Here is a 23,419-nt window from a genome sequence, read left to right on the forward strand (position 1 = left end):
CTTCTCCCAGTGTCTTGGGAGCCTTGAGCGACAGTTGCTGTCAAAGGTTCTCTCTGCTTGATTTGAGAGTTTACCTCAACAGTTGTTTTCCTCAAACTTTTTGCTGTTCCCAACTTCTGAGCATTTATTTTATCCTTTAGAAAGTTGTAATTGTATCAGTGAGTTTTATTCCCCCTGTAAATTATAAAGGAAGGGACAGATGAAACAGGTTTGCTAAATGGTACTTTAGCATAGTTATGGATACATCACTGGTCCAAAGCCTGCCCAGACAGTGAAGGACTTATAGTTGCATTTATAACACTTATGTTTCATGGCTGATGGATCTTCTAGTACTGACTAGACTTTTAATGTCAGAAAACATAATTTCTCTTTCAGTTGAACATGTACAGCTGTTGCAAACAGTGCTGCATGCTGGTACCAAAAAATACCACATTTTCCTCCTACAGTTTGGAAGGGAAATAATTGTGGTTTCTCATATCCCACTTTGAAGCAGTGGGTTTTTATAGCTGGCTGACTTTAATAACTGTAATTGTATGTGCAGTCCTGTTCCAGCTGTGCACTGGGCACCATGAGTCACTGTCCAAAACCATCCCTTAGGTTTGAACCGCTCTTACAGAGATGATTCTAAAATACTCCTGAATATCTTCAGCTCCATTATTGGGAAGTCCCCTTCTGGTCAGGCTGCGATGTTGTGACCACCTTAGGCGGTTTTCCTGGAGCTTGCATAGGCATATCCTACATTGCAGGCTCCCAAGTCAGAGCTGGAGACAGAGGAGCAGGCTGTCCCCAGGGACCAGTGGCCCAGCCAGTGCTGGGCACATGTGGTGATCTCACCCCAGAGCACAGTGGACAAAAGTGTATGTCATGTGCAGGCCACTGTGTGAGTCGCCACTGTGTGAGTCAGCACTGTCCTGGACCCTTTCCTGAGGGCACGTGCCAGCCCAAGGAGCTTTCCCACCTCTGTTGCTCACCCCCTTTGTGAAGAGCTATGAGCAGCCTTTTTGCCTTTTTGCTCTGCTCCTCATTGCTGTCACTCCAGTGTTTTTCCTAGTGGGTTAATTTGCTATAAACACCAATCGAGAAATCCAGCAATTTGTCCACTTTGTCAGAGAAGCCACAGTTTAAATACCTTTGTATTACACTGTTATAAATCACACCAGGCTCTATAAATTCCTTTCCATCAGCAAAACTCAGATCAGTTTATTGAATTGAATTGAATTGAAGCTCAGTATTGCCTGGTATGGCTGTAAAAAATAAAGAAACTGAGACAGAAAAGTGACATTCACTTTGTCTTGACAAGTGACCAGTAAGAAGGCTGGAGAAAAGTTTATCCACTTCCAGCTCTCTTCCCAGAAGCTTTTACCATGCTGTAAATAAAGTTTAAATACTTGAATATTTTTAAAACTACTTTAAAATAATTATAATAAATGCCTTCTTATTTCATACATTTCCTGCCCACATAGCATATTTACATATTACACGTAGTTGGAAGGTATTATTAGAGATCCCTGTTCAGGCACCTGACTCATAGCACCTTTAGCCTGCCACCATAAATAGGCATGTTTGACTGAGACTGTTCATGACGTGATGCCTTAGCCTGTGCATCGACGATGCACTCTGCTACTGAATGCTAGGGCAGACTTCAGAATCAGGCTTCTTTTCCATAGTAAAAACCTGCTTGACTGATTCCCAGCAGATGTTTGTACAGGCTTTGTTGCTGGTCTCATCAGGTTGGGTGAAGATCACCTTCAAGTCAAAGCACCCATGAGACATCCTCTAAGTGAAGCGTGGTGAGACCCAGTGGATCTGTCACTGCAGTACCAACACAACTGCCCACCTTGCCTGCCTGTCCATGTCAGCAACGCTGGAGAACACCTGCTCGTGCTCTGGGAGGTTCTTGATGGCAGAGCACTTGGGTCTGTGCAAACCAAGGCAGAAGTCAGACACTTCAGTCTGATTTTCTTATGTGCTGAGGCATGTAGGAGGTGGAGAAAGAATAGTTTGAAGGTACCTCAAGGAGCTGGGTCTGGAAATGCACTCTATAGTACTACTACTGCCTGTGCTAATATGTATTTGAATTTGCAAATACAGGACATCCAAGAAATGTCAGATCTCCCTTGCCTAAGCTGGGACAATGGCTTAGGTGCTACATGGGTTATCTGATGCTTTGAGAGGTCCTTGACTGTATGTATGTGAATTGTACCTACTCAATAGGAAAGGATCTGGCAGGATCAGATTCAGGCAAATCCACTGGGCAGCCCTGAACAAGATCTCGAGTACGACTTTCCAAAGTTGTTGTAATACCTGTAGCAGAGGCAGGGTACATGCACTATAGTATATGTGCCTTGGATTCCCAGTTTCCTGGTAAGCCTGAGTGGATTTACTGCATGGTAGTTTCAGCCACTTCTGGACACACAGAAGTCCTAGGAAAACATGGACAATAGTTGTCCAGAAGCTCTGCCTAGGAAAGAGAGATATTTTTCCTAGAGAATGCTGAGTATATCTGGCCCATAAATGCACCCCTGGGTCCAATACACTTTCCTGAGTGATGTGAGATTTTATAACTCATCAGATCTGATCCAGATTGTTGGACTGTAAAGAAATGTTTGCTGTGGAATCTCAAGGTCAGCAGCAGTCCTGGAAGGTTGCTGAACCTTCTCTCTCTGTTGACAGAGTGACATCCACATAGGATGTAGAGTAGGATGTGGTTTCTCAAGCAGACTAGCCACATTCTTGAAGGAGGCTACAGGCAGAGGGAATCTTAATATTAGTTATGGAACATGGAACCACTTAACTTCTTATGCAACTCTTAAAAGGGAAGGAGAGCACAATTGTTTTGTGTAGTCCTTTGTGGAAGCATTGTAATAGACTGAGTTGTCCTTCAAGCAGCCAAATGGCACGAATGAGTGTCACCTGGAAGAATTAAGTACCGGGGAGAACTTACAGTCAAAAATGGCCTGACCTCGTACCACTGTCTCTGAAACTGCACATGAAAATCTGTGCAAGGCGACTTCTGTATCCTTAACCTGGTCTTTGCTGGGTTTTTGCATAACAGAAATTTATCTGATGAATGATATCATAAAATTCTGTCTAGCAAAAACTGCTGCCAACATTTTAAAATATCTACCAAATCCTCTTCCCATTAAAACAGTCTTGTTAGAGTTGTCTGTTCCAAACAGAACGATACTTTAATTTTCTTGGTTATGTGGTTTTCCTCCTCAGATTTCTGTGAAAGCATGTGTTTCACAAAGCATATCAAAGTTGTCTCATGGGCATAAACATGTAAACAACAAGCATGTTGTTTTCGTGAAATCCCTTGTAAAACGGCTAACCGTGTTGCCTTAACCACGCAGACAGTTTTCAGAGTTGTAAGAGGAAAGAAGGATTTTGCAGACACCCTAAGCATGTGGCTGGGGGAGATCTGAGCTGTGTCTGTGGCTCTGCCCATCAGGAAGTCACCCAAATGTGCTTTCTATGCCTATTTTCCCATGTGGGAGAAAACTTCACTGTGTAAGTGAGCTGGGTTCGGCTAATGAAAAATGTAACACAAGGTCCATGTGTAGCTAGATTGGCTCCAAACATCCAGCTATACCTGCTGGTGTGATATGTAATCTAGTTTATTCTCCAGGGAAGAGTTACTGCAGCACTGCAGGATGTGAAATTTCTCCCTTGCACTGGCTCCACATTGAGCTGTTTCTCCTCAATGCAGCCAATACACGTTTGGAGAACAAGCTCACTTATTCCTTGCTTGGTTGTTTAGGGTGAATCATTAACCAAGCACTTGAGTCTGACAAAGCAAAAATGTTTGTTGAGTGCTTTTTGCAGTCTGTATGGATACTTTGTCTTATGCAGAAGGTGTGGCTTCCCTCTCCCCTGGAATGAAAGCACCAGAGTCCCTCTGCTCACCGCCGTGCTTTAATCAGACCTAAAGTGTGTGTATATATCTATCTATACTGAAATATATATACATATATATATATATGTAAGTTCTGTGTTGCTTCTGCTTTGTGGGTGAAGAAAGAGGATGACAGAGATATCCTGAAGAGAGGAATTAAGAGGTATGTTAACTTTTCCTTGGACTCCTCCTTTCTGGCCACTTGAGTTTTTTGGTAAAAGGAATAATAATCCTTTTCCTAGCAGCACTTAATGAACTGAAATAATTCTCTAGGATGATGATGACATGCCAGTTCTCAATATATGGTAAATTACTCCTGAGATCCCATGCCAAAGGACTGCATAGTCTGCCGAAGATGAGGGAGAAGATACCCTTGTGTGAAAGGTGAGGTGGTTTTTCCTGATGGCTGCTTTGGGTGTTTCCTCCACAGATCTTTCTGCTTGCCTTGAAACCATTTCCTTGGTGTGCTGGGCTGTAAATCCCTGGGAGCAATGATGAGGGAACAGCATGGTCTAGATAAACTCTTCTTAACAAGCTAATTCAGATGGAGGAATATTGTCTTTGTCCTTTCTCCATGAGCCAAGACTGAAGAATTACTGAAATGCTTCAATATTATCAATCGGGTGAGTGCTTTCATTGTAAATCTGTAAATCCTCTTAACCCCTACTTGTAAGAGATGAATAGGTGGGCTGCTGGGCTTCCAATCATAGACCATCACTCCTGTTCATGCCAGAGATACAATGAAAATACTGGTTTCTTCTTTTTCGATGCAAAAGCATTTATCTGCCAGTGTTCAAACATGACATAAGAAGACTTTTCTGGATAATTAACTAATATAGTTAAAACACATCAGTTTGAACAGATGTTCTTGTCTTCACCTTTAAGGTGAATGGCCTTGATTTTGCAGCAAAGTCGGTGAGATGGTACCTAAATGCAAGGGTTTGGGTTTGTGAAACTTTGCAGAATGAGAACCTATATTTATATTTCTTCCAGAAATTCTCCTTATACTGCACATGCACCTCATTTAGAGAGTTTTACTGAGACAGCACGTTTAAGGCTTCATTATTAGGGGATGTCTGCAATGAGATTGTCTGTCTGACATTTAGTTCTTCCAGCTGTGCATCTATGTATTGTAATTGCCCTGATTTATTTGGTTGCAGTTTGTTTTCTGCAGCATCCCCTTGCCTGCTAAGCACTTGTGATGCTGACGTTGATCCCAGGCTGTGTGACAGATGGGGCTGTGTAGTCTCAGAAAAATATGGAAATATATGGAGTTGTCAGATGGAATGCTGGTCTCTCCAGACCACCCTTGGCTTCGTACCTTCACCATCCAGCTGTGGAGGAACTGTGCAGGCGTAACTGGCCAAGGGACTGTGTGAGCACAAGCTACGTTCCTGCAGCTCTGCAGGAGGTAGGGACATCTTGCCCACAGCAGAAATAGCAGGTAACTGCAATTCTCAGAAGTCTTTAGTGAGCCCTTAACTGCAGTTTTTCCTTGCTCTGTAATCTGGCCAAAGTTGGGTAGATTTTAATAGGGATAGACACATTTCTACCACAAAAGCCACCTCTCTGCCAAATTTCAAAATTCCCCTTCTGAAGCTATAGATCCTCACATAAAAAGTTGCCTGGATTTATTTAACATGTGCCAAGCAGTATATTTTTCCTTTAATAATATTCCTGGAAATGGCTGAATTGTTTTGGCTGATGCAGATGCCAAATGGTTTGGAATCAAATTCTTAGTGCTACAATTTGCCAGAGTTGAATAACGTACCATTTTCTGTTGTTGACACTGGGGAAGGCTGAGCACCATGGCAGCAGGAAGGGGAGGTGGCACAGCAAACCAACACCAACCAACAAGTGCTTCTTTTAGGAAACTGTCATCTTGAAGCCAGCAAGGAACATCCCTGTGCTTGTGTGCTCTGTGGTTTGTACCTTAATCTTAACTAATGAACATGGCAACCCAGAGGCATCAGTGGTACTTACAGCTACCTTACTTAAATCTGCCCTTTAAATCACCCACACGCCCTCCTCCCCACCTGTATTGCTCCTGTATTGGGCTTAAGGCTGGATCTATATGTGGAATCTATAAGTGTATATTGGAGTTTGGCCTGAAGCCATTTGTATTGCCAACTTGATGCTCACTTCCCATCTTGGAAGTCCATCTGCAGAATCATTCTGTGACAAACAAGTGTCCCCCATGGATGTTTCACCATATAGTTGTATGTTTTGGGTTAAAGCCTCACAGGGCTGTGAAGTGAATGAGGACAAGGCTCCCCCTCTTCTTTGCTCTGTGCCCTGACTCCTTTCTGTTTTTAGGACCCAAGGAACAGGAACATGAAGCTCCTGTTCTCCTTCCTTCTTGTTTATAATGCTTTGGCAAATAAATGGGGTGGGAAAAGCTGTGGCTCCCCTTAGTTTTGGGGGAAGTTGGCTTTGTCTCAGACTATTATTTTGGGGGTAGAGATGAAACAATGAAGTTCCTGTCTCTAAAATTTCATGATATTTTAAAATGAAAATGAATATAAGAATGACTGAACAAACAAAGCTGTTGCACTCTTAAAAAATGATGTGCCCATTGAACTCAGCACCCCAAGCTGGATTATCATGCCCTTTCCAAATTTGTGCTGTGCAAGTCCTTTCTATGCCCTCACTTGCTACTCAGCCATTTTTCTCAAATTATACCAGTACCAGAGCATGGGCCCAGCACTTCTATGAGCTGCAGAGCTGTGAATATCTCTTTTTACAGAGACAATGTTCATGTGCTGTGGCTTTGGGCACAGGATACATCAGTGTTAGTGTGGGGCTAATAATAGCCTCTAAAAATAATTTCAGAAGTTGCTTTACCTTTACCCAGGGAACAGGACATGTCTTTGTATTTCCACCTTCAGATACACAACCCACTTGTGGGCTTGACTGCGTAGCAAATGCAGGGTGGAAGTCATCCTTGCTTATGTAGATTTTTTTTTTCTCTCCTTTGTTTTGCTTTGCATTCTGAGTTGATTTCTGCCTGTGTTCTCCAAGGCTAATGATTTCATGGCAAGTTATTGCTCATAACCAAAGTAAGGTAATGGGCAAGCAGCAACTGCTGTGTTAGGTAGCCCAAGCTGACCCTGCCACTGTTTTGGTAGGAGAAAGAAGCTGTTTCAGAAGAGCACAGCCATCCTAGGCTTTGTGCACACAAGGGCTGCTCAGAGCAGCCCCTTGACCCCACGCTGTCTGTATGCCCTCTGCCACTCTGACTGATAACAATAAGCACAGTTTGTGTTGGGGCTTTGTTATCTCCCCAGAGAGAAACACTAAACTGCAGAATGACTAAGTGCCTTTTCAAGGGCCACATAATGAATCAGTGAATGAACAACAACCCCCAGCAGCTCCAGGCCCCCTCCTCTCTGCAGAACAATGCCTCTTTCCCTGTATGAAGACGTGCACGTGGTATAGGTTGCATACAGAATTATGTATTTCAAAAGAAATTTGGATATTAATATTTATATTCTAGCAATGCCACTGTCCTCTGGGCTCTGTAAATAGCAGCACCACAACAATGTGAATTATTCCCTTTATGCAAAACCCTGGCCAGTGAAATAGCTTGTCAATACAAAGTAAAATTACTGCACAAAAGTTTGACAGCTACATTCATTACATATGTCAATCAAAGGATCTTAAAGGCTTTATTGTCACTGTACAGTGCCTGAACAATCTGCTAGCCCAATATGCCGCAAAGTTATTTTCTCCCTACTCCTTTCATTTAAAAAATAGCCACCAATAACTTTTGACAAACAGTCTGAGAAAACTGCACGAACGGCAAAGAAATTTTAGATTTTCTTGGGTGTCTGTGGGCTGGAGCCATTGCTCTCGCTGGGTTATGCTAACATATCGCAATGCTTACAGTAGAGATCTGGTCAGAAACACGGGGCACGCAAGTTGCTGCACAAAACCCAGGGCAGGCTGGGGCTGTGGGGATGGTGTGAGGAGTTAGGGAGGAAAGGTTATGCTAAAGAAAAGCGACTTGAATCTGTTTTGGTTATAGTTTTTTGTTGCTTTTGCCAGGTATCGGATATCCAAGCTCTTCTGTCCCAGGTCTCCCCCAGGTTAGGCTGGGCCCGTTTTGATGAGCTCTTGCTCTCAACAGACCACCCCACAGCTTTGGAGTGTGTGTGTAGGGGGGTGTTTCGATTTGATTCCCTTTTTCCAGCTCGCTGCCCTCCCCGATCGTGTCGGAGCCCAGCTGTCAGCTATGGCTTGCTGTGGTGTAGCCGGGGCGGGGGGCCGGCTGGCAGCCGGGCTGTGCCCCGGGGAGCCGAGCCAGCCCCGGCCCTCCCACACAGGCGGTGGTGCCCCGGGCGGCCCGGGCGGGGGGTCGCCCAGGGCCAGGCTTTGCCCGGGTTTGCCGGCCCCCGCAGCGCGAGGGGAGCAGCCAGAGCCGAGCCAGCGCCCGTCGTCCCGCTCCGCCGGGCCCCCCCGGCCTCCTCCTCCTTCCCGACGAGGAAGGGGCCATGCTGGCGGGGGAGGGAGGTGATCCTGCCCCTTCGCGAGGCCCTGGTGAGGCCGCGTCTGGAGTGCTGTGTCCAATTCTGGGCTCCTCAGTAAGAGGGACATGGAGCTCCGGGTCCGGCGGAGGGCTATGAGGATAGTTAGGGGACTGGAGCACCACATGGATGAGGAAAGGCTGAGGGAGCTGGGCCTGTTTAACCTCGAGAAGAGGTGCCTGAGGGGGAACCTCATCAATGTCCATAAGTATTTGAAGGGGGGCAGTGCCAGGAGAATAGAGCCAGGCTCTTCTCAGGGGTGCTGAGCAGTAGGACAAGAGGCAATGGGCAGAATCTGATGCCCAGGAAGTTCCACCTGAGGATAAGGAGGAAATTCTCTAGTGTGCGGGTGACTGTGCATTAGAACAGGCTGTCGAGAGAGGTTGTGGAGTCTCCCTCTTTGGAGATATTCAAAAGCCATCTGGATGCAAGCCTCAGTAACGTGCTCTTGGGGATCCTTGCTTGACAGGGACTAGATGACTCCAGTGGTCTCTTTCAAATCTTAACCATTCTCTGAAAGTGTGGCGTTGTGATCTTGTGCCGTGACAGACCATACCAAATCTGATTTGTGAGGGTATCATAATTTGACCGTCTTTGTTCTGAGGTGGAACCTAGATTAAATTTCTCACTTCAAAATATTTTGCAGGTTGGTTGTTTCCTCTAAGTGGTCAGCTTAGTTTTTAGTGTGTGCTGGCGTGTGGCTTTGTTATCAGACCCTGGTCATGAGCACCTCAGCAGCAGCAAAACCTCAGGAGCTTGCTTCCTGCATGCATCTCTGCCTGCACCTTTCTGACAGCTGCTTTTGGGATGAGATGGGCTAAAGAGCACTTTTCACCTGCTGGCTTGGAAGTGTGAAGAATAGCCCTGCTCTTGTGTTTGGCAGGGAACCATGGGAATGCTCTGTGAGGATGCACACAGAGGAGATATTGCAACAGGAGTGCTGATCGTGACAACTAGTGTTTCTACTGAAAAAGCCTGGTGAAGAAATGGAAAAATGGAAACTTTTAAAGAATGGAGGTGTTAATTCATGTGCTGAGAAAGCTGTGCTGCCCACTCACCATCCCAAAAATTGCGTGACATTTCCCTGAGGTGTGCTGCTTGCTGCTGCATCATGGGCATGTGTTTGATCACAGGCAAAATTAAACATATTTTGTAATCAATGGGCTCCACAAGTAACTTCAAGGTACACGGGAGTAAAAAGGCATAGACTGACTCTTCTCACAGTGTTGAATTTTATATTTTACGGTCTGTTCTCTCCCCATGCAGCACTGCCCTCTTTTTGAGGTCTTGCGCAGAGCTCTTTTGTTAGTGTTTTTAATAATTATCACTGGTGTGACAATGGCATAGAAGTCTTTCAGTGCAGTTTGTGGTGAGCACCAAATGTTGTGCAACAGAGTGTCTGTTATCTGTGGCAGAGCTGATTGCCAAAATGACAACTAACTTTCATTTTGGCTTTTAAAGTCTGGACTCATCTGAACATAATTAGGTGATGCTGACAGGATGCAAAAGACTCTCTGTAAGCCAAGTGGGCTATGTTTTTCTTGCTAGTTCACTTCTGGCCAAGGACAGGCTTTGTAGTGTGTGGGTGCAAGGATAAAAGACAATGCAAAGACTTTTTCCTACTGTGGTAGAGCTAGGAGCTCCAGTTGTTGTGCTTGTGGCAATACACGGGAAAAAAAAAAATCCTGCCCAAATCTGAAGCCTCAGCCAGGAGCACCACTGTTTCATCTTGTTCATTCTGATCCTAAAGGAAACCCTCCTGAAGGAGTGTGGTCCCCGGCCCCTCCACTTCTGTGAACTCAGAGGTAGTGGTGACTTCCCAGGGGAATAAACCTGTCTGTGGTGCTTGCCTGTCTCGCTTCTCCGCCTAGTGGGAAAATGTTATGACTCCCTCTGTTCGGATGATTGCTCACGCTTCTGCACCCGCAGACTTCATCTGTAAACTCTTAGCAGAAAATATGCACTGATGCTGGGATGGCTTTTGCCAGCTAGGAGCTGTTTTCCAGTGTGTCACTCACTTGTTGTTGGTATGTGGAACCTCTGTGGTATTTTATCAATGTTTAATGTGACCTAATTGTGTACTTCCACTGTCTAGGAGGATCAGCTCTTCTGATGTGACAGTTGCCATAAAATCGGTGGCGTTCAGGAGCCTCTCAGGCATTTGCAGCTGGGTGCAAGGCAGAAGCTCCTTGATTTTGCTGTATCAGCCCAGCAAAACATTGCAGGGCTGTGTGTGCAGCCAAATGCTTTATTTTGTGCCTGGTAATGGCTTGTCAATATTTAAAAAAGAAAAAGTAACTTCCAGCTGTTTAATTTGCTCTTGGGGGGAAAAAAACCTAAACTTCCTAATAATCTTCATGTTTACTTGGCACATTTGGTTTGAAGCAGATGGAGGTGACGGATTAATCTACAAAATAAATGACAAAGCAAGAGAAGAAAAAATGTGTGAGTGGCTGTACCATTAGAGGGGAAGGTATTTTTGCCGTGAGGGTCTCACTACTGGCCTTTTTAGGTTTTTTTTTGTTAAGTCAGGTTATTGGAACTGCTGCCCACCAGTTTACTCCTTTGAGCACAGCCAACTGTTTGCCTCTCGCTATCATCTACAGGGAGGGGAAGGTGCAGAGCTGAAAGAAGGAGAGGGACTGAGGTGGCCCCTCCCTCTCAACCATGCTGTGCCTTCCTTGCCCACTCCAAATTTGTGATGCAGGAGCCTCCCTGTTGCACCAGCCATCTCCTCCCAGTGGCCAGACCGGTGAGTCCCTGTGTCCTTTTGACTGGGCTGGGATATGGTCCTTCCTGAGCCACTGCTGCTTCAGGCACTGGCACTGAGCAGAGCTGGGTTCTCCAGGCAGGCTGGCACTGAGGCTGTGCCCATGCATGCCTCTGCCCTGGCAGGCAGCTGGCAAGTTGTGAAATTTAGATCAATGTTGTTGGTTCTTTATATTAACTTGTATAGCTATCCTGGAAAGGGTTAGAAATCAGTTCTGGAAAAGGCTGTAGTAGTTTTTGATGAAGAGTTCTGCTGTGTCCTTGTTTATAGGAATCAGGATAGAAGGATATCATGTTAACCCTTCAGCAGGGAGAAAGTTTGCAAATAATCTAATAAATGACATATACAAACTTATAGATTGAATAGGTTTAGTTGCAAGTTCTGAGACTTAAATTGAGGAAATATCAGAAATAAGGTTTCTGCATAATATTTTGTATGTCACATGGTTTGTTTGGTCAGGCAATTGGACTAGATAAACATTGTAGGTCCTCTTCAACTGAAATACACTATTCCATGTTCCTGATGGCACAGCTTTCTTCTACAGGGTCACAGATTTGCTTACTGCCCCTGCCCCAGTTGCTCCCACCACCTTTCACTGTAGTGGGGGTTGCTCAGGGGATGAATGAGAGACAGGTTGATGCCCAGTAGGCTCTACTCCATGGCCTTGGGGCCAGGCATGGTTGCAGGAGCATTGTGGAGGGGATACTGGTTTTGGCAGCTGAATGGTGTCAGGCAAAGCTGGCTTCTCTCCCTTGCCACATGTTTCCAGGGGGCTGCTGAATAAGTCAGGGAAGCCAAAGCAAGACTCCTTTTTGGGCTCAGAAAGGTCTGTTTTACCAGATGGTGCTAAAGAAGCTGTCCCTGCCCAGAGGAGAATCCAAAGAGACTTGCAAGAAATGTCATTTGCCAGGTCCTCGGGGAAATGAGCGTTGCAGCAGTGCTGCAGGGGTGGAGATGATGTCAGACCACTGGCATGCATCATCCCTCAGGACCTGTTTGCTCGGAGCATGGTGCACTGATTCACTGACCATTCTTGGGACTGTCACGCTCCTCCTCAACTTCATCTACTGTGTTTCAGAAAAAATTACAAGCTACAAGAGGTTTTTGAAGTGCCATTGTGTCCTGCAGCATATAAAAAAAAGGTCTAATCTCCATTGCAAACTAACTCAGTCCAAACAAGCTGCTCTTCTACTGTATCAAAGGATACTTAGAAACATTCTGTCAGTCTCGAGCTGGAATATGGAGTGCCAGCAAACAGAACTCATCATTGTCACTTTAACAGGTGTCCAAATGTTGATGATGTCGATGGTGGGGCCTTGCTCAAACCACTGCTTCCACCTTAGCAGAGGTTTAGAGCATTTCTGATGTCTTCTGATGCAGTGAGAAGAGGATCCTGGAAGTCACAACTGGAGAGAGGGAGATCCCAGAGGGACATAATCCCTGAAGGATGATGATCTCTGCTTTTAACCAGCTGCCAGCACTTCTAATCCATGCTGGCTGGGCAGGGCAATACCTCCTTGATACAAGTCAGAATAGCAGGGAAAGCTTAATCGCCAGGTAAGGTTGTTAAGTGTGTTATTCACAACTGAACCAAGAGGTATCAGCTCCAAATTTAGAGTGATAAAGTCAGAAACTTCAAAGCCAGGAGCTTGTGTTGTTTCTCCCCAGCAGAAGAGAAGCTGGGATTAAAATAGAGATTAGTCCACACCGTATCTTTGAAGCTTGGATGCATGCCCATAGCTGTGGTTCTGAACTGCTTCTCAAGCTGGAAGGCATGTGGATGGGAAATCTTGCAAAATACCAGATCTCATAGGATTTCTGCCACTTAAAATTAATCATGTTGCAAGATTTGGGCACTGTCAAGACTTAGTACTATTTTAAAGTGGGGACTTACTTTTAAAATGAGCCTAACCATGAATTTGAATTGGATCTTTGCACAGTACTTCTTCCAGATGCTGCAATAACACCTGTTAGTGTAGCTATAAATAAAAAGTACTGAGTATTTTTTAAAATGTGCAAAAGTACTGTATCCCCAGTGCTGAGCCACAGCATAGTTTCTCCTGGCACTGCTTGTGCTTACGGGACTTGTGGAAGCACATCTAATGCAGAGCAAGTACCTGTTATGCAAGCGTGAGCCATGGCCAGCGTGGGCTGTCCCAACGTGTGGCCCCTTTGGTTGTTAAGGAAAACTCATTTTTTCTCTTTGCAGGCTATTTCTTATACTTATGTCTTATTGCTTTTAGTTAAAATGCAAATATTTAGAGGAACATTTTGATGGCACTGTGTTTTTTTTAGTTATTTATTATTAAGTGATTTCGTGTAAAGGTTTTTTGGGTGGTTTGATGTCCTTCAGACCATGTCCTACCATAATTTAAAGAACTTGAAGCACACGAGCACTTGGGAATATCAGAGTGGGAATAATCAGGGTCAGTTACAGCCTGTGTAAATTCAGTCACTTGTACAGTGCATTGCAACAAAGCCTATGGCTGTGCTGTACATGGAGAAGAGCTGTGCAATGTACCAGTAGCCCTGCACCTTAAGACCTCTTGGCCTGGCATGAACTGTGATCACTTTTCACCATGGCCTGATCAGGTTTGGGGTATGTTTGTGGGGATGGCAAAAAGGGCATTCCTTGCTGTGGTAGTCTGTGCCAAATCCCACTCCCAGCTTTAATATTTTGGAAGCAATAGGACTTTTCAATAACATGGGTAAAATTGTGGGCAAATTTAACCTGGGCAAAACAGACCATTTCAGAATCTCATCTTGGTAATGACAGAGAGATCTTCTTTGATTGCAAAGAAATATCTAATGGCATCAGACATACTATCAAAAAAGTCGATATCTTGACAAAGTTATAAACAGCTGAAAACAGGAGAATGTGAAAGGACATACCAGGCAGCTTGTGATTACAGGGGGCCCTACCACCATCTACCATAATTCTTTGATGCAATCAGTTTGTTGAATGCTTAGCATATCATCTCCCAAGCTTTATTAATATTTCTGTTGTTTACTCTTCAGTGGGTCAAATACTAAATGCATTTAGGGATGCAGATGTGGTGTCTACAGCCCGTTTCCACCAGTATTATAAATGTTGTGGTGCTTCAGCTTTGCATGCCTTCAGCTAAAATTAATTGTCCCTATTCAAGAAATCTCTTAAACACAGACTTAAAATCTCCTGGATGTCCTTGTGACCTACCCAGGTAAGCCTTTAAGTTAAACCTATGTTTCTCTGCAGTCATCAGTGTTATTTTGGCATGTACTTATTACTGTTCATGTGCTATAGCATTAGAATGAAATTTGGAGTTTTGCTGAACATGGACACAAATTTGGTCATTTTCTTATTTTAGGTATTACAGCTTTTTGGGCCATTTTGAAGTAGGTGTTGTGCACAAAATTATGGTGTTCTGTATAATCTATTTCTGTACGAAAAGGAGCATATTTTCCTACCTATTATGGAATGCTATGATGCAGAGGACAGTTTATTTCTAGCTGTATTTTTTTCCTAGCTCTTTTTTTAGTGCTGTCAGTCTTGTCCTGTGTTATTAGGACAGTTTTCAACACCGCCCACCCTTACTTGTAGAGCAATGAGATAATTTAATTTTTCATTTTTTGGAGATTTCATTTGCATTTTGAATTTTTTCTTCATAAAAGATGGAAAAGAAACCCAGAAAAATTAATAAATCTTGCTAATCAAATGATGTATAGTGCTTTTTACTGCATTCCATAGAATTAAAAAAATGTTTTCAAAATAGAAAATCATTCCATTGCAGACAGGTTGAAATAGTGCGTTTGAATCTTACTAAAGCTTTCTATAATCAACTTATAAACTGATTTTTTCCCCAAAGCTGCCACATTTCACTTGCAGCTCCTCAGAATTTTTCAGCAATTTGCAAACCTATTTGGGTGTCATACAAGATTTCCTTGTAAATAAGGAAACCTGCAGGACTTCACAGACAACAAAATGCAACTGTTCTGTCTTCACCAGTCATTTTCATGTTGGTATGAGTATTTTAGCTGGTCTGTGTCCAAAACACAGTCTCTCTTTTTTTCCTGGAGTAGGTGCTCTCTTGGCATCCTTCTTTCCAGGGGTCTCGCATGAGAAGTTGCTCATGCTTATGTTGTGTCAGATGTGTAGAACACATCTGCCTTTCAACAAGCAATTATGCTTATGGAGATAATTCCTTCTGGAACTGGAAATTTAGGTTAACAGATTCAGAAGCCTTTGTTAGGTAATACCTAGTGTGACAGAGCACAGCCCTTGTAAGCACAGCACCCAAACAGATGTAACTTCAAAGCTGCTCAGAAGTAATTTAGAGCATTCTCTCAAAGTCTGGATAAGGTACCTACTGATTCCCATAAGGGATAACATGGTATTTCTTCTGTGCCCTGACCTTATCTTTGATTGATACTATATAAATTCTATACCTTACTCTTGTATGTGTGCACATCTTTTAAGAGTGAAAGCCCACAAACTGGCTGACTAAAGAAATGCAATTAAAACCAGTCGAGACTGAGAATGTCCCTAGTGGCAGAGTTTATTTTTAACTCATGCCTCTTTTTCAAGTGCTTCCATCTTTTCCAGCCTTTGCACTCTGAAGTCAGAGGACTTGGCATCTCATCAGAAGTGTGTTTGCATCTAGTCTGAGGATGCTCCTATAAAACTGGAGATCTAGGTCTTTTAGGGATGGCTGCTGCAACACCTGAATACTGTTCTCACTGCAGAGCAACCAGAAAATTGTGTGATGGATCCATACTCAACATTTTGGCTTTACGAAGTTTGTCATACAACCAGAGACCTCGGGTCTACCTTCATTTGCAGGATCCACATGGGAGACGTAGTGTTCCCAAATTATCTGAAGAAAGCTACTCAGATAGGGAATAACAGTCTTTCTAGCTCTGTAACCCTAACAGAGATTGCAGTATTCCTTCAGAGCAAAATATGCATGACATCTGGAAGCAATTATTTCTTTAAAAATCACTCAGCACTGAAAATGAAAAGCAATAAACTCTGAAGTTTCCAGTTATCCCAGAGTCTCAGTGACCCACACTGGAACAAAGTCACTTCTAGAAAGCCTGAGCAGGGTGGGCACTCAGCTGGTCTTGGATCCCAAAGCTGGCCAAGCTGTCCTAAGACAAAGAAATAACATTTATATGAAATCAGGTGGAAAGGGAGGTTTTCTTTCTGTTTTATTATGGGAAGAGAAGGAAATACAAAGAACTGGGTCACACTGGCAGACCTTGCCTATGAAGGCACCGAGCAGAGAATTTTTGGATTTAGAGCCAAATCATACTGTTTGGTGACATGACTGTATTTAGCTGGCCCTTTTGAAACAGTCTAATGTGGGATTGTCACAGAGCTGGAAAAGCCTACAGGGAAAAACTAGTGTGACCAGGGTCTACTGGGCTAGTGAGAGAGCATCAATGCTTTGCTGGTCTTTACAGGCAGAGTGGGTGTCAGATATTTTGGAAAGGGCAGATGCTAAAGCAGATCCTGATCGATTTAGTTCTCACTAAATGTTGCCTTCAACCTTTCCACAGTAATGTGGAAGGTGGCTGGGAGCTGGTTTCTCCTCCCTCAGCAACGTTAAGGTGTACTCTAATACAGCAATTCCTAGATTATTTTATTCAAAAGACATGGAAGACTATGGGTTCTTACCAGGTTGTCATTAGCCTGATTTCCCATGGAAACATAAGTTTGCCTGGTTATGTTGTGTCAGTCTGTCTTCTGACCACTCTTAAGACAAGAGAAAAATACTCAATTCCTTGAATTTTGTAAAAACAGGTGGCTGTGTAGAAGGGAGAGACCCAGGAGCAGTAGGAGCTCAGCAGTACTCATGGGCAGCAGTGGACTCACCCCAGAAAGGAGGCTCTGGGGAGATATGGATTGTGCCAGGGAGCCCTGGTGGCACAGATATCCTTGTGAAACCTTTGTGTCTCAGGGCCTTTCTGTCCTCTCTATTCCCTCCAGTCTTTTGCTCCTGCATAGTGCCCACTTGGCACAGGCTGGCATTGCCATTACTCTGGGGAGGTCCCTTTTGCAATGCAACTTGTGCTGCAGTGTGTGGGGCTTGCTTAGGCAGAGGAGGGATGTCAGAGATGGGACATACCTTTATAATGATGCCCAATTGCTCTGTTGTCTGACAATGTTGATTTTGCTGAGCATTTTTCTACCCAGCACCAGGGGCTGGATGAACTCCCAAGGTGTTGCACTGTTTGATTAAGTATCAGTTGAAGTCCAAGACCTCAAGTGCCTCACTTGCCCTGACACACTCTGAGATGAAAAAAAACCTGTTGTCACTGTGTTAGACAGACAGATGGTTAAACACCTTCTCCTGTTTTACTTAAGACAGGAATAAAATGTATTACCAGGACTGCAGGAAACCCAACTTCTTAATGGTCATGAAGATCCCTGAGTACCTACTGTTCTCCAGAAGGACTAGGTGGTAGTGCTGATGAACATATTTTTGCTGATAAACATTGTGCCCAATTTGCATGCCAGCTGGATCAGCTACTTACTTGCTATTCTTTTTGCAACCATAATTTTTATCATAAATATTTTCCAGACATACATCAGTAGCTCATATCACTTGGCTGGCAAGTCTAAGACAAGACTGTCTTAGCAAGTCAGACGATTTGTACAAAACAAGCTGACTCTGTACCCCAGAAAGTGGTCATTTCCTGATTCTTTTTGAGTCTCTGAGCTTTTTCTCAATACCTACGGTACATCTGCAGGCAGATTATGGCAAGAATGTTATAACTCCACAGGCATTAATGGAGGAAATGGTATTTTGCTAGCTTGCATTATACCTCTTGCCAGTGAAATAATGTTTTTAAAACAACTTCAGGTTGGATGGGTGTTTGAGGGAGTGGTGAGGACCCCAGCTCTTAATCTTGAAACTGTAGTTTGCAGCTGCAGTAAAACATGTTGCTGAAGTGTAGGTGTCATTCCATGTCACTCTTCCATACGGAGAGGATCCGGCAGTGAAGGGTTACTCCTGTGACTACTTTATGTGATCTGTGTAGGCAAAGAGGGCAAAAAGCAAGATGGGTCTGGGAAGGAGATAAAGGAAAGACAGCTGGAAAGTGAGAAATGCATGGGAGGAATGGAGCTGATGTGCAGGAGAAGGAGAGGGGGCAGAGAAGTGGAATACTAAATCAGCAGCAGGAATGCAGGTTTGTACTGCAGCCCTCCAAGGGGCCAGAGCAGACCCCAGGAGCAGTCCCGGGGCAAAGGGATGGCAATGGGCAATGCAGCTCTCCCCTTCAGAGGAAGGCGGGGGACAAGACTGCATGGTGAAGGGCAAGTGAGGTTTTTGCCAGCCTGTCAGATTGTTGTCCTCCCAGTGGCATTGGTAGGTGGATCAGGATGGAATTTCCTCCTCACCTCAGGGTGGCAGATGCTTTTTTTTGTTCTCCTCAGCACCCTGGAAGAATACAAACTTCTGAGGGTCATAAAAGCATTTTCCCCAGGGATTTGTTAAGCATGTGTGATGGCTTGTGATGAGAGCAGGTGGCATAAGGTTGGGTTTTTGGGGGCTGTTCGTTTTAATGCTCCTGCATTTTCTGCCAGGTGGTTACCTGCAAAGGTCCTGTACAGCAGGTAGTGTGAGGCACCCTGAAGAGTTGTGGTGGGTGAGTGTGGAGCAGTCCCTGGGCTGTGGTGGCTGTGTGGTGAATCAACAGGTAATTTAATTTCAGGCTTACTAAGCAGTTAGTTTACTGGCATATCTGAGACACAAACTGATAAATTAATTTTTGTTTCTTCTTCCCTTAAAAAAAGTAGAAGAATTGAGAAGTAGGAAGTATACTGAGATCCCTGTAGACTCCTTTTTGGTGGTGACTGCTCCAGATTTCACTGTGCTTTTCTATTTTCTTACTACTCTTGTGCTTACAAAAGCATGCTGAGAAGTCCTTCAAGGGACTGTCTGCTGACGTGAGTATAAAGGGTGGTGCTTCCTCTCACTGCCAGGCTATAAATAAGATGCAACTCCAAAGTGCTCTTAGGCTCTAGATTTTTGACTATAGGAGGTCTCAAATCCAAGCTCCTCAGGTACTAGTGAAGGCAGTGAAGAAGCTGATACAGTGCCAATTATCTGTGTTTTACCTTGGCATTAAAGCCAGCTCTGTGCCCAAGCTGCAGCAGAGAAGCTGTAGTCCCTGCAGGCAGTGCACAAGTGCAGAGATCTTTGTTGTTCACAGCACAGGCATCTTCTCTTCCTGCTGAGGCCCACAGCTCCAACTGGTGAGACAAGGTGTATGGCTGGCTGGGCAAGACTGATGGGTGAGGTTTCTGATATCTTAGATGGTTGGAACATGATGGACAGTAGTGTCTTCATCTTTGAATCCCTTTGTTATATAAAAGGCTGACTAAAAAGAAAGAAAACTGCTTGCAATCAAATGCTGCAGCAGCAGTTTGTTTCAGATGGCTCTATCCACAGGGTTTTTTTAGTGTTTCTAGCCAAGCAGTGAGGCATGGAATGACTTCTTACTGCCCGAGCCAGAACTGGACAAACCCCAGTCATTTCTGCAGACACTGCATACCCTTTATGCTGCCAACACTCACTAAGGATCCTGTGTTTGCATCTGCTCCATTCCTCTTTTATCAACTAAATAAAAGCCGGAATTTTAAGCAGAGGCTGATCCCCACTCAGTTGTTCTCACCTTTGCATCTGGTAGGGACAGATAGTTTGGAGGCAAGCTCTTTCCAAAATCCTTCTACTTGTTTTGATGCCCAACAAGGGGGCTATGCTCTTCTGAAAAGACTGGCGGCCTGCTACACTACTGCTCAGTGCTGTGGCTGGGAAGGGGTACCAGAAAGAAGCTCTTCCTTCTTTCTGGCTCAGGAGAGCTTTCCTGCTCTGTTTACTGTCAGTTGCTCAGAGATCATCACTTACATCACTTCCACATCATTTACATCACTTTCACATATGCTTTACTCTGGGCAGGTAAGCAGTGACAGAAGAGCTTGTTTTATTTTGGTGCCTTCACCTAAGTGATTCACTCGAATAATCTGATGGTGCCTAGAAGGTATGATTAAATAGCTATGGTTGATTAAACAGCAATGATGGCTCCAGATCTACACTGCATGGACACTTCTTTGCAGTTTTTAAGTCCTGGCCCTGTTGATAGCTGGTGTGTTAGCTAAACTCTCTTTACAGGGGTTTGCCAAAGTGCGTAAGAGTCCATCTGAGAAATGCTGTGCTTGGGTCATTTTTTTTAGATCAGGGGTGCAGTGAAGAAACAGCTTGTCTCGTTCTAAATATATTGCCCTTGACAGACGTGAAATAAGCCCACTGATTAAAATAGCTGCCTAGTTCCCAGTTCAAGATCTTACTGTATAACATCAGCGTTTGGCTGCCCTTCTGATAAACTTGGAGAAGGACTGATTTCCATTTTGCTCCTTTCAAAAGGGAAGAGGTTGGAGGGTTGTCATGCAGCAGGAATGCACTGATTCTAAGAATTTCTAAACAAGACCCACTGCATTGTGAATGGCAGCAGGAGCTGGGATTTATGGGAAGATTGCTTGGTTAAACGTAGCCTGAAGGAATGATAAATGAGCAGCCCAAAAAAGAAATTTGTTAAATATTTTGGCAGTGAAATGGAGTACCTGATTTATGAGCAATACAGAGTTATCTTTCCACAAACAGATTTCTGAGAGTGATTTTTTTCAACCTGGGCCCTTTGGAGGTGCCGCTCTTGGTGAGATGTATGGTTATACTGTCCCATCACGCTTGTCCTTTTCTCTGTATGACCAGGTCGAGTGCTTGGTGGAGCATCGGCTGCCATACAAGGGGTGCTTGTGCTTTCTTGCCTTCAGATCTTCTTCAGTTGGTGGCTGTAGAGGGTGGAAAGGAGTGCAGAGCCCTGGGGGTCCCTGCTGCGGAGAGGGACAGTGAGCCACGGGTGAACAGAGGTGCCAGAGGTCTCTGCTGAAGCTGAACAGGTGTATTGTGGGTTCTGAGGAGATTGAGAGGCATTTTGATCCCTTTGCTATGTCTGCAATGCCAGGGAGACAGTCTACCTGCTCATATAGGTGCCACCCCCAGTCACTCACTCATTTGGCTGGTGTAGCCTGGGACTAGTGACTGTGAGACTTCAGGGGTTAGAGGGGATAAAGGGTGTAAAGGCTGTAGATGAAACAATGGCTTCATTTGAGTCTCTGATTCTCCTATTGCCTTCAGTAGAATCTCTAATTTTCCTGTGGTGATTTCTGTGTGTGTGTGTATGCGCAAGATCCACACAAAACTGCTTTCCATTGGCAAAGCATCCCATAGGTGCCAGTTCCCCTGAAATTTTCCATTCAGCTATCTGCACAAATTTAATACTGCATGTGTCTTCAGGAGTCTTGTTTTTGCCCATGTGAAGCTGACTGTCTATAATGAAGTCATGAGTTATTTGCCTAAAATAAGAACCTAGACTTCAAAATAAGAAACCCAAAACCAAACCCACAGCTATTTTTTTCAAGTTCTAAAAAAAAAAAGTTGTATTTCCTTTTTAAATGAATCTCTCACCACTTAGTATGAACTTGCAGTTCTGCAAGACACAGAGAGCTTTTTTCAGCAGATACTAAACCTGAAGTCGGTGGGAGATCTCAGGAAGTGGTTAAAGGTGAGCATGTGCTCCGGCGCTTGCTGATTTGGGACAGAGCATTCAGTGTTTTCTGAGTTGTGTCTTATGTTTCAAAGGAAGGACCTTCGTTTTGCTGAAGGATTCATTTCTATTTTGCTATGTGCTGAGAGCTCAGGATAATCTCGTTTGGAGAGAAGAAGAGAGGAGGGAAGGCTACACTTGGGAAGAGCTATTTTCAGGAGCTCTGTTTTCTCTAACCCCAGTTTCCTAATTATGATCAGCTAATGCTGGCAGACTGCTTCACAGAAATTAAACCCCATTATGCAGTGCAAACAAGTCAATGAGGCCTGGAGTTGGACCCTACTTAAACATAAGTAAAATAAAGATCCCCTGTGGCTTTTAATTCCTTTTTATTTAGTTGCTTAATTGAACCTGCACTGTTCTTCCTCTGTAATTGATTACCACACAGAAAAGGTAATGAAACAGAAAACTTTATTTTCTTTCCAGTAATCTTTATGGTTATCATGGAAATGTTTTTACTGCTTCCTTTTGGGACATAAAAATTCTCCATATAACCAAAGGGAAATCAATGTTAGTTAATTGAAGGCATTTACATGGTTGGAAATTAAAAGTTGTGTGGGTTTTGTTGTTTCAGTTTGGAGTTTTTCCTCCCCTTTTTTCCCCCCTCTGGTAAATCAACTCAGATTTTTCAGAATGAGGATTAATCTGGCATTTTATTGTCCCTTTCTTTTTTTCAAAGCTGAATCACAGAGTCTGGGGGCCTGGTCCAAAACCCACCAAAGCCAAATGGGAATCATTTCCCCTAATTCAGTGGCTTTGGATCATGCTTTAGAAGCACATATTCGAGACATATTTATATATGTATACACATACACAGATGCTTACCTGTTCTGCATGCCATTTGTAATAACTGGGATTAATTTCTGACAGGGAAGGAAAGTTTGGGTTTTTTTCCTGCATTTAAAGAAAAGCTGATGTTAATTCCCAATTAGATGATGTCCTTTAAATCTCATTCTTCTCATACTTTTCTCTTTGCTTTAATTTGTGAAGCTTGGTTTTCTTCCTTTTGTACATGTTACCCTCTTCTCCTCTTCTCCCTTTTTATTTGTGTGTCCCGCTGCCTTTGGCAAGGGTCTCATGGACACAGTTCACCCAGCACCCAGCACTGCATCCAGCCTCACTACCCTTTGTGAAGCTGTGGGGATTTCTCCATGATGCACAGGACTGGCTGAGAGTTAAAGGACTCAAGTCTGAATGTCCAAGGCAGTTGCCAACTTTCCCCACCCCTTGCCTTTGTGCATACAGTTTTTTTGCCTTGGAGCAATTTTAATAAAGACTATGTAACAACATGGTGTTGGCATAGCATGAGCAACATTATTCCATCTGTTTCTAGGGAAAATGTAAAAACGTGTTAGTATAACATTAAGATTCCAATTTTCAACCGTTAAAAATCAGGCAACACTGAAGTTACAGACTGCTTCCCATAGCTATTTAGTGATTTTCATTGCCTTTGTTTTTTTGGAACTCCAGTTCAGATGTCTTTAAAAAATGTCTCATGTCCAATGAGCTTTGAGCACCCATCCTTGGAAAAAAAGGCTCTCTTAGCTATTTGAGTCTGGGCAGCCAAAATTATTGCTT

Source organism: Manacus vitellinus, unplaced genomic scaffold (assembly GCF_001715985.3).
Source record: "Manacus vitellinus isolate BGI_N305 unplaced genomic scaffold, ASM171598v3 scaffold_8_pilon, whole genome shotgun sequence".
Lineage (NCBI taxonomy): Eukaryota > Metazoa > Chordata > Aves > Passeriformes > Pipridae > Manacus > Manacus vitellinus.